The sequence below is a fragment of the Eulemur rufifrons genome, chromosome 18, assembly GCF_041146395.1.
Source record: "Eulemur rufifrons isolate Redbay chromosome 18, OSU_ERuf_1, whole genome shotgun sequence".
Classification (NCBI taxonomy): Eukaryota; Metazoa; Chordata; class Mammalia; order Primates; family Lemuridae; genus Eulemur; species Eulemur rufifrons.
The window spans coordinates 42096685-42109329 of record NC_091000.1 but is presented as its reverse complement, the minus strand read 5'-3'; positions in this window follow the sequence as shown (position 1 = coordinate 42109329).

Genomic DNA, 12645 nt, shown 5'->3' with positions numbered 1-12645 from the left:
ACAGAGTCTCACTCTGTTGTCCAGGCTCAAGTGTCGTGGCATCAGCCTAGCTCACAGCAACCACAAACTCCTGGGCTCAAGCGATCCTCCTGCCTCAGCCTCCCAAGTAGCTGGGACTACAGGCATGCGCCACCACGCCCCGCTAATTTTTTCTATTTTTAGTTGTCTGGCTAATTTCTTTCAGTCTCCCCCTTGCTGAGGCTAGTCTCAAACTCCTGACCTTAAGTAATCCTCCCACCTCGACCTCCCAGAGTGCTAGGATTACAGGCATGAGCCACCGCGCCCGGCCTACACACATTAGATTTTAAATACTCAGACTAATTTCAGATTAGTGAGAATGATGTAAAATCTTACATCAGATAATCAGTTAGCAGGTATATTAAAAGGGCAGTCTGGGCCGGGCGTGGTGGCTCACGCCTGTAATCCTAGCACTTTGGGAGGCCGAGGTGGGCGGATCGTTTGAGCTCAGGAGTTCGAGACCAGCCTGAGCAAGAGCGAGACCCCATCTCTACTAAAAATAGAAAGAAATTATATGGACAGCTAAAAAATATATATAGAAAAAAAAAAAATTAGCCAGGCATGGTGGTGCATGCCTGTAGTCCCAGCTACTCGGGAGGCTGAGACAGGAGGATCGCTTGAGCTCAGGAGTTTGAGGTTGCTGTGAGCCAGGCTGACGCCACGGCACTCACTCTAGCCTGGGCAACAGAGTGAAACTCTGTCTCAAAAAAAATAAAATAAAATAAAATAAAAATAAAAGAGCAGTCTGGAAATGAGAACTACTGATCCCTGCCTGCTAACTGCCCCATCTGGACCCCTTGCTCTAGAGCTCCTTTGATAAATGTAAAAACATAACATTTTTTTTAGATGATTCTCTTCTGATTTGATTTCTGCCTTGCCGAAAAAAATCTTCAGTGGCTCCGATTGTCCATAGATAAATTTCAAATCCTAAGACTTGGATCCGAGGCGAGAGAAAGGATGTGTGGAACAGCAGCACCCTGAAAGGGACACAGCCAGGTACTCAGAGGACTTGGGTTTAAGTCCCATCCCTGCACTAATATTTAATCTTTCAATTTGCTTATCTGTGCAGGGAGAATAAGAGTATCTGTTTTACAAGGCTGTTTGGAAGATTAGATGAGAATTCATTTGAAAGGGCTCGGTACAGGAAGAAGGGCCTCCTTCATGGGAATTCCTTTCTTTCTTCTTTAATCTGGGCTTAACCTGTGTTCCCCCACTAGCCACGAATCTCCACCCCCACTTGTTGCTTTTCTGCTTTTCTATATCTGCTCATTCTATTTTCCCCATCAGATTCTTGTTCTTCACATCTCCAAAATCCTATCAAAGACCTAAGTAGGAAGCCTTTCCAATGGATCTCCCCAACTGAAATGAACGTCTCGTGTGCCACTGTCTCCCTTCTAGCATTCGTCCTGGTGTGCTGTATGCAAGAGCCACGTCCTGTGGAAATGGAGCCCGTGTCTCAGTGTTCTTCACATCCCTGTATCACCCTAACATGGTACCCAGCACAAAATAAGCAACGTTCATTGTTGGTTTTGCTGAGTTCTGTCTTATGCTCCATGCTTTGTTTTCTTTTGCTCTCCCTCCTCTGTCTTTATTTGTTATATTTCACATGCAGAGACATTCCACAGTGAACATATTCACTGCGAACAATAGGGATGGAATCCTGCGAACTTCCCCTTGCCTCCACGCAGGCATGCGAAAATCCAAATAAGTCAATGAAATGACAGTTTTAAAGAAGGGCGAGGGGAAAAACTAGCTTGTCAAAGAAGCAGCTTTCGCATGTCTAAATCTGTCTGTTTTGGGATGTAAGCCAAAGTCGGGGGTCCAAGGCTATTCCAATTCTATTGCATTCCATCTATTATTTATATAGTGCATATTGCTGTAGTCTCTAAGCACTCTCAAATGAAATACAACATACCTTTGGGAGTGAAAAAGGAAATGAGAAATGGGGAGGAGGGGGAGGTGTTGGAATATTGGTTATCATTTTGACTGTGGTAAGGTCTGAAACAGAGACTAGCGTCTCCTCCCCTGTCTGACACAGGTGTGAATAACGTATTGTTCGGTATCAGTGGCATAAATTTACATTGTGAGCTGGAAGCCAAGCTTTGCAGAAAAAGCTTTCTTTATTTTTTGATTGAAAAACGCACAGTGCTCAGGGGAGAAGGACCTCCTACTTCTTCAGTATCCACCCTGAAATTTAAAACCTGGTCAGAACATAATTGCTATCAATATTCACCATGTAAACCTCACCCTTCAAGATTTTGGTTTTGGTTTTGATTTTTTGTTCCTTGTGACAACAAAGACTACAGATGCTAAAGCTTCTGAATGGTGAGTTTCATTCATATGGTTCAGTTTCCTGTGGCATTTGTAAATCCTCAAAAGGGAGAAGAAAAGGAAAGAGCCAAGTGATGTCATTAGAGCATTTAAGAGGCACCCCTGTTCTGTCCAGGCAGTGCCACAGATACGTGTACAGTAGTTCAGCACGTGCCTTTCTCCTACCTGAATTCTTCAGGTAGTTCCTTAAGATGTGCCCTTCATTGAGAAGGTCTAGGAAAGCCTTGGGATCTTGCCAGAAACAGAAAAACTTTTCCTGAGACACCGTCTCGCTCTATGATCCTGGCTGGAGTGTGGTGGCATCATCATAGCTCACTGCAACTTCAAACTCTTGGTCTCAAGAGATCCTCTTGCCTCAGCCTCTTGAGTAGCTGGGACTACAGGCACACACTGCCACACCAGGCTAGTTTTTCTGTTTTTAGTACAGACCAGGTCTGGCTCTTGCTCAAGCTGGTCTTGAACTCCTGACCTCAGGCGATCCTCCCACCTCGGCCTCCCAAAATGCTTGAATTACAGGCGTGAGCCACATGGCCAGATCCATCCAAACATTTTGACACCAGATTCGAACATTTCTGATGGCTTTAACAGTGGTCTTTAGGGCAAACTCTCCTTTTATTGGGACGAGGGGGAAGGGGGGACTTGGCTGAGCCTTTTTAGTCACTCAGATTTCCTTGCAGAAGACTTGGACCAGGGGAATAAGTTAAATACAGCTGCCTCAGCCTGGGGTGCTCAATATTGTCTTTAATGATTAAAAATGCTGACTCCGGTGGGAGCAGAGTGCAAGCTGCAGAGATTATTATGGTTTGAAGCATTTTCTGTGTGAGTGGGGAGGGCGCGGTGGGAGGGGCTGGGGAGGAAGACCGTGGAAGATGTCAGTGGACTCGGCAGCTCAGCTGGAAGAGGACAGAGACAGGCAGGAGGGTCTGTGGGAAGGGGATGGCTGCTGTCCTCAGGAGCCAAGTCTCAAGGTCTTTTCCATTGTGTGTGCAGTGCCCGCCCTTCAGTGAAGAATGTTCAAGACAACTGCTTTCTGTTAGCGGTGCACCCAGGGATATGGGGAGCATGTGTCGTGCTCAGGAGGGAAGGGCACTGGAGAGAGGAGTTAGCACGAGAGGAGACCGAGGAAAAGGCTCTGCGTGTGGTCAGGAGTGAGAGGGGCTTGTGGAACATGTAAACATGACCCCTGGCTTCTCAGAAATAGTATGAGTTAGGGCTGTACTTCCTACATCCATGTTAGATGGGGGAAGGGGGATTGAAAGGGAGGATCATTATTATATGAGTTTTAAAGAAAAAATTGAGCTGGAATAATGATAAACTGGTTGAAATAAGAATTGCTGAGATATTGATGTGTTTTTTTCTCTCTCTCTCTCTCTTTCTTTTTTTTTTTTTTGAGACAAGGTCTTGCTCTGTTGCCCAGGCTGGAGTGCAGCGACATGATCATAGCTTGCTGCAGCCTCAAACTCCTGGGCTCAAGCAGCCCTCCTGCCTCAGTCTCCTGAGTAGCTGGGACTGTGCAGGTGCACATGCCTGCAGCTAGCTAATTTAAAAATATATATATATTTTTTTTTGTAGAGATGATGATCTTGCTATATTGCCCAGGCTGGTCTTGAACTCCTGGCCTCAAGCGATCTTCCAGCCTTGGTCTCCCAAAGAGCAAGGTTTACCAGCATGAGCCACTGCACTTGGCTGGAGTGTGTTTCTAATTAAAGGAAGAAAAGAAAAAAATAAAGGAAGAAAGGAAGGGGAGACAGGAAGGGAGGGAGGAGGAAGGAAAGAAGAAAGAAAAGATAATCTCTGCTGACCTATTCCTACGCCATCCATGGACTCATGTGCTCAGAAGGGATCCTGGGGAAGGGAATAGTAAGGTCCGTATCTCCCAGGAGTGGCTTTACATGAGAGAGGGGTGGAAGAGAACTCAGAAACAAAACGCTGTTTGAGCTTTCAGGAACCATGGAAGGCCCTGGAAGTAACCTAAAAACAGGAAGGCCTGGGCTGAGAGAACCTGGGAATGTGAGGTGAGGGTTCACGGCTGAGGGTGGCTGATGGCCCACAGCCATCCTTGTGTTCTCACAGGTGTTATTATGCATCTGTAACTCAATATATTACCCAACCATGCATGTGTGTGTTTTTAGAGAAGGCGCAATGAGTAGATAATACATAACCCAAAGGAATGATCCAGTGAAGCCAGCAGCCATACAATTTAGTGAGCACACAGTACTTGCGCATAAATCGTTTAAAAAAATGTCTGGTCCTCACGACAACCCTGTGACGACAGATAGCAGCACCACCACCCAGGCTGCAGAAGAGGAGATGGAGGCTCATGGAGGCCAAGTTCTAGTCCCAAAATTCTCCCTGTTTTCAGTCTGCTTTACCCTGCAGAGCGAGCTAGTTGCAGATTCTGTGGCACCAAGGTGACTAAATGTTTTGTTGTGTGTAGGAGCTGTGTTGTTGTTCTTTTCTTTTCAGGGTCTACTTGACTCTTAGAGCATGGGACGCTCCGCTCAGCGCTAGCTGGTTGTCACCATGCGGGGAATGTGGGTCCAGGTCTTCCAATTTTTCAAGAGAAGATGGACACTTCTGTTTGTACACCAAGTCTGCTGTTTTAACGTTGGTTCATTTGAAGAGAAAAAGAAATCAAAACATTGTACACACCCGGTACACTGGCCACCCGGGTGAGACTTGTGCCTTATGTCTGTGCACTTGGCCTGGATTCCTCATGTCGTTTATCTACTTCTCTCTATCAGAGTCGTTTGCACTTTTGTGGGGGAATCTTGGAAATGAAGTGATGGCCAGGGAAACAGGTTTTGTTTTTGTGTCGTCAGCATCCAGAACTAGGGTGAGGTAGGGAGCAGGTGCTGGGAAGAGAGCGGAGGAGCGAAGAAGAATGGGGGGCTGCCATGCACAGGAGCTGCCGTGAGGAGGGGAAACGGAAGCAGGGAGCTGACAGCACTCTCAGTCAATATTAAGTAGTAATGCAATAGAGACTAATAGACCACAAAGAAACTATGATAGGCACGCCAGCAGTTTACTGTATTTCAGCACCCAGCTGGGTACCAGAGCTTAACACATCTCTTCTGACGTTGCAGGCAGTTTCACTGTGCTGGGAGCAAAAACCTGAGTAATAAATAAAAAGCAAATGTTTTTGCTATTAAGTAGAATGAGAATGACAGAATAAAAGAAAGGAATTCTATTTTTCCATTGTTCTCAATAGATGTTACATCTCATGGCAGATAAGATTTCATTGGAGAGCAGCAAGAGATTTTGGAAATAACCATAGTATAAATGGTCTCTGCTTTGCATTTGGTAATGAAAGAGCTTTGAATGTGATGCTTTAGTAATTCAGACACAATATTTCTTAATTCCCATTGTGGACAAGTACCAAGCACTATGGGGAGAGGCATGGGAAATGGTGGACATAATCCTCTCTTCTGAGCAGCTTACAGTCCATTGGTATTAGATTTTCAAGAAGGACGAAGCTCCCCCACCCCCCATCAAATCTTAAATAGTTTCAAGCAGTAAAAAAGCTATGTGCTAGACACCTCTTCCAGAAAACGTATCCCTTTGCATTCATCTGAACATAATTCAAACCACATTTACTAAAACTCTCTGTTACTCTCTTATATGGCCACTTTGTTTTTATGTTTCCGGAAGAAAATGCAAAGAGTAGCAGTTTTTTGGAAGCATCTTTAAGATTTCAAATAATAAAGTGGTATCTATATTTACCCAATCTTACGGCTGAGTCTAAGCTGTTGGTTTCAATTACTGTGATCCGTTCTCCTAACCTGCACCCCTTCTTTTCCTACCTCTCTTGTTTTTCAATATTATACTCATTCCATTATGAATTTGAGATATATGGCTCAAAAGCGCAATCACACCTCTCTCTCCATTCTCTCCCCTCTCAATACAGCAGGCCAACAGTAGAGTCAGGGAGTCACACCTGTCTTTCCACTTCTCAAGCCTGACAGGGGTTATCAGTGAGCACAAAGAGTCAAAAAAATAAAACAGAACAGTGGCAATGCCACCCAGTGAGAAGAATGAATTCCAAATGCTGTCAAAATAAAGGCTGGTTTGATTAATGCCAATGTTCACTTTATTTTCACCGTTTCCCCTGCAGGGTCAAAAAAAGCAGTCTAGGGCCAGAGAGAAATGTGTTCACACTGAGGGGCATCTATTAGCAATGCATTTTTTTTTTAGTAATGTCTAAGTTACTTGATGTGTTATCAAGAGATTGCATTATATCCATGAAGAAGCTTTAATGCTCATTGCCAACCAAGACTTCCCCAATACCAAATTTACTTTTTGTCTCTTCTGTGACAGCTACAGTATCAGTGATACAATGTGGTGTACTAATATTTTGGGCTTTCAATGACATCTGTGGAAGTCAAACCCTATTTCCCAGACAGACACAAAATGCATGTGGCTTTTAACTCATTTTTAAGTAGATTCTAACCTAGTACAAAACATTGAGAACAGGTGAAAAATATTCCCAAAGAATCATAAAAATTCAGAACATTATAAAGAATAAATGCCTTCAAGAAAAGTGGACTGAAAATCCTAAGTCGGGATCAAACAAGTTACTGTGTTTAAAATCACTTGGTTTGCCAAAATAGCTTTAAGAGAAGATTTGGAATGTTCCCAGCATAAAGAAATGATAAATGCTCAAGGTGATTGATATACTACAGAGCCCAATTTGACTATTACACATTATATGCATGTATAAGATATCACATGTATCCCATAAGTATGTATAAAAGTATGTATAATTATTATGCATCAATAAAAATTTTTGAAAAATCACTTGGTTTGCATTCCATTTTATAATCAGTCTTTGTGAGTCTTGATAGCATCTGTATGTTTCAAGCTACTTTCTTACATCTTCTCAACCATCTTCAAAGCTTGGGGCTTTTAGCAAATCAAGAAGAATGTCTTAGACTTCTGTGTATAATGAAAAAACAGAAAAGTAAAAGGAACTTAATTGATTCAGTAGAACCTTCTTGTTCATTTAAAAAAAAAAAAAAGCTAAAGTGTGCTGAAGGTAGAATCTGTTGAAATGTGACAAACTGATGTTGATTTATTTTTCATGACAGTGATTTCTCTGAAATCCCATCATTCTTACAAATTTACAATAGTCAGAAAATTTTTAAATTATCTTTCTGTAAAATTAGCAATTGCTAATTATTTATAAACATAATAAACATATCTGACATTACCTTGCCATTTGACATCTATCTATATTTTAAGTCATTCAAATCACAGTATGTCAACTAAAAGCCCACATCTTATATTCTGATTTTAAATAATTTTTTGAACTCTTTATCATTTGGTAAATCATCTCAGGTTTTAAAAAAATAATTATTAAGCCAGTCACTGTGGCTCATGCCTGTAGTCCCAGCTACTCAGGAGGCTGAGGTAGGAGGATGGTTTGCGCCCTGGAGCTGGAGTCCAGCCTGGGCAATATAGCAAGACCCCTTCTCTAAAATTAAAAAAAAAAAAAAAAGAGAGAGAGAGAGGGAAGGAAAATAGCTATTAATTATCATTGTAAGCCAATTTCTGTGACAACATCTTCAAAAGCAAACTGATAGGCATTTTCAATTCAGGATCCTTCTGTACATTGAATGTGGGAAGAAAAAGCCTTGTGAAGTGTCCCCTACCCCTCTCTGTCCCAGGCTTTTCTCTCGCCTGGCTCGGTGGCTGTAGCTCACGGTCATGTGGCTCTGTGCCAACAGACATGCCTATGGAAAGGAAAGGCTGTTCTGAGCAGAGGGCTGCCCGCCTTTGTGAAAGATGAGAAGACAAAGCCTAATACAGCGAAACTCCTTTAGAACATTTTCCAGGGAACTGAACATTTTGAATGTCCTACGTGGGAAAACATGCGCCGAGAGAGCCGCACAATGACGGCATTTCACTGTACTTGCGCTTGCCAGACATTCCAGCGCGAGGCTAATAAACGGGCTCCAACAGGAGAGACCGCACTTCTTACCCCGGCCCCTTTGTGGCTACACGCAATGGTCAATTACTTCCGTCTGAAACAGAGGCCAGGTCTGTTCTCAAACACCGTGCTCTGGAGCAGGTACAATTACATAAGCCAGTTCAGGTGGGGCCTAGAGAAAGGCAAGACAGTACCTTTATAGACTGCCAAAGTCACTTAAACAATGAACAATCACCTCCCAAGGAAGGTGAGCACAGCAACATGGTAAGTGGTAAGGATCTCCTCTCCCAATGTTGGGAGTGGGAGCTGTTCTATTTTGCCTCTTTGTGTCTGTGTCTATTGTGTGCTATTCTATTACATGCTATCGTTTCATGCCTCTTATGCTTGAAACCCCATCTTCTTAGTCATTTTAATTTATTTCAGATCATACAGAACCTCAGATGACTGAGGACAAAAATCTCAGATCGCCAGGTAGAGGGACAGGCCATTCTCTTTGCTTCTCCTCCATTGTGCTTTGTAGACCCCAGGGGGCGCGCTCCCAGAGAACTGGGACGGGCAGCCTTGCTGTCAACTACTGGCTCCAGCCTGGTTCTTTTTCTGCAGAGCTTGTTTGGTAGAGTGCAGGAAATCCTACTTCACTGGGGTTTCCAGCTATCTAAGGGCATGTTGGTATTTTTTAGATTACCAAGAATCTGCTGCAATGTGACTGAGACACAACAGATAAAGAGATCAAGACAGATCGCTGATGGAGACTCTGTTTCCTAAGTGTGGATGATAAGCATTAGTAGATAAAAAATGTAATCAATCAAGTACTGGAACAAGGCAAGAATGAGAAGAATGTTTCTAATTTAAAATGTAGTGTAAATTTTGCTTGTAACAAAGTCAGAGAAAATAAAGAATCAAAGGAAATGTATTAAATACAAAATTAAGCAAGAAAAGTATTGCTTAAATGAGCATATGGTTTCAGACATACATAAATAAATGTATGTATGTATGGGACTTTGTCTTTTCTGTTAGGATTAAAGTTTTAGAGCAATTTATTTAGGAATTGATCATTTAGTTTGTCAATAATAACAATCTACTTTTTGTAGTTCTTAAAAAAACTTTTTTATTTTTTTTATTTATTTTTTTTTTTGAGACAGAGTCTCACTCTGTTGCCCGGGCTAGAATGAGTGCCGTGGCGTCAGCTTAGCTCACAGCAACCTCAAACTCCTGGGCTCCAGCAATCCTCCTGCCTCAGCCTCCCAAGTAGCTGGGATTACAGGCATGTGCCACCATGCCCGGCTAATTTTTTGTATATATATATTTTAGTTGTCCATATAATTTCTTTCTATTTTTAGTAGAGACGGGGTCTCACTCTTGCTCAGGCTGGTCTCGAACTCCTGACCTCGAGCGATCCACCCGCCTCGGCCTCCCAGAGTGCTAGGATTACAGGCGTGAGCCACCGCGCCCGGCCCAAAAAAACTTTTTTAAATGCACAAGGTTAGATGTTTGTTTTAGAAAAACATGAATAATATTTTTAACTTTTCTAAATGCTAGGTTCCAGAATCTAAGTGGTCTAACAGAACTGATAGAGTCATGGTCACTGAAAGTGGAATGCTCTAAGGCTTCAGAGGATACAGGAATGAAAAAACCAGGCAACCAAATGCCAAAGTCCGGATAACTTCCAACTTTCTATCCACTGACCCCAACCCATCACACCTCTTATGCCCCAGTCATTCTTCTAGCACTTGAGGGGTTGTACAAAAGTCAGTTTGAGGCTTAAAAGGTTGAAACAGTTCTATAAACAACTGAAATTTAGTATGCAGCATCCGTGCTGTTAAAATACTCTCAGCCACAGTGCCACGGAAGAGTTCTCATTGGCTGCCTATACCAGGCAGTCTCTAAGTGGTCCCCAATAATCCCCACCTCCTGGTATTCATGCCCTTGTTAATGCCCTCCCCTTCAGTGTGAGCTGGGTTTTGTGGCTTGTTTCTAGCAAATAGAATGGGGCAGGGGTGATGGAATGTCACCTATAAGGTTGCAAAATGACTGTGGCTGCTATGTCAGGTGCTCTTTTTCACTTTCTCCCTCTGAAGACAAGCCAGCTACCATGTCTTGAGCTGCTCTATCAAGAGGCACAGAATGCAGTCAGTACCCCTCAAGATCTGAATCCTGCCAACAACCATGTGAGTGAGCCTGGAATCAGATCCTCCCTGGTTGAGTCTTCACGTAAGACCTGAGCCCCAGGCAGACAGCTGGTCTGTGACCTCATGAGACACCTTGAGCCAGAGGCACCCAGCTAAGCAGTGCCCAGATTCCTGACCCACAGAAACTGTGAAATAATAAATATTTATTGTTAAGCTGCAAAGTTGTGAAGTAATTTGTTATGCAGCAATAGGTAATTAATACACCATTTTCATGCAGTTCCAGCCTTCTGCCTTCTCCAGCCTGCCTTCTCCAGCCTGTCTTCTCCAGCCTGCCTTCTCATTTTCTCTTTCTTGACCCCTCTCTCAGTGCTCTTCCCACCCCCACATTCCTTTTACTTCTCTTGTGCAACAGTTTAAAACTATTTGTTTCACCGGCTCCTTTAGGCCGTACCCTAAGGGCTTCCCCTGCTTCACTTTAAGTGGCCTAAAAATAATAAAGTAAATTTTCGACCCAAGAGAAACTTTAGTGCTAGCTAATAGAAGAACAATCTTTTCAACTTCCATTAAGAATGTGAGTCATCCTAAATAAATATCTATGATTTCATCAACTTAAAAATACCTTAGCTTTGGTACCTTTTATAAAATTGAGATTAAAAATCCCGATGATGAAATAATTGGCTCCCCGAGCACTTAATACTTTCTATAGTAATAAAACAAATTATTTTCAAATATTTTAGTTATTTTTGGCCTACCATGTTATTTGGGTTATTGCAATATGTGAGTGTGAGAGGTTTCTGCATCGCAAATCCTCAAGCGTCCAGCCTTTTGGGCTCAGCTCTTTCTCCTGTACCATAAATAAAATGCCTTGTGCCACCCTGGTCCCACTTGTCACCTTGAAAAAATGTTATATTAGAGGTGACAAACAACTTGAAATTAGGCATTAAAAAAACAAAAATAAAGTTAGGCATTTCCTGAAATTAGACTTTTCCTCCAGTTTCCCAGATGACTGGAGCACAGGAAAATCCTGGCACTGTCCTCCTCCAGCCCCGAGTCCTCTTTCGCTTGTCCCCCAATTCTACTCAAGCCCTTCTTGTCCATCTTGCTATTTTTCCTTCATTCCCAGAGTCCCCAGGTACATTTCCCACACAAGTTTATTTTGCCTTACTACAGAGCATTTGGACTTGGTTTTGCTTAAACTCCCCCCATCTAGGTTGTACAATAGTGGGGAGGGGAGGGGTCTCCCCTTCCACCACCGAGGAGGTCCCAGACGCACCCAAGTTTTCTTTTCCAGATGTTGTCATCTTGCTTAGCTCAAACTTCCTAGCCACTTAATAATATTTTTTAAATGTCATGCTAGAATTTAATTTAAAAGATGAAGTTTAAAAATCCTAATAAAACATACACGAAGAAAAGTCATTTTCCCATTGAAATCTTGCTGAATTTGCTTAAAAAAATGAAAATTTTCAGAGTGGAGTTTTTTCTGAAGACTGGACCAACCACTCAGAAACCAATTTATAATCTATTTCAAGTAAAAGGTAACAGCTATTTTTATGGATGTAATTATAAGACCCTCTTTGGGGATCAATTTCCATATATTTGAATGTTCATCCTATGGCATAGCAAATGAATGGCAAATATTAGGAAGTTATGTCTTCTCTTTCAACATCAAAGGTATGACATTGAAATGAATTCTGGCTTGTAGACTGCTGTACATCATGCTCAGTTTCAGGAATCTGGATGGAAATAAGACACTTAGCTTCAGACATTGGTGTAAAGGGGAACTTTAGAAGTGCTCATGGAAGAATACATATCAGTTCTAAATGACATTCAATTGTGGTGCTTTTCTCTCAATAAATGCAAATATTTGTATTCCGTTATGAAAATGCATTTCCCCAGGAAGGTAAGAAGGGTTAATTTCTGGCTGTGCACCATGGAATCATTCCCTCTCTGCCTCACTCTTGGTAGCCAGTTGCATCCAATATTTTCAAAGGGAGTTGGGAATTTCTAGGAAAAATAACTTGAAACATGTCTGCCAAACTGGATGGGTATAGGAAACAGGGAGTTAGTGAGGGAGGAAGGTGGTGATGAAAGAAAATTTCCACAGATAGATTCTTTGAGCAGGAGAAAGAATTCCTCAGAAGCAAAGAATTAGAATAGCATGGTGCATTGGAGTCAACAAAAGACCTGTGCATTGGATAGAGGAGTTTGCAGTCAAAAATAAATAGTGTGACCCCCAGC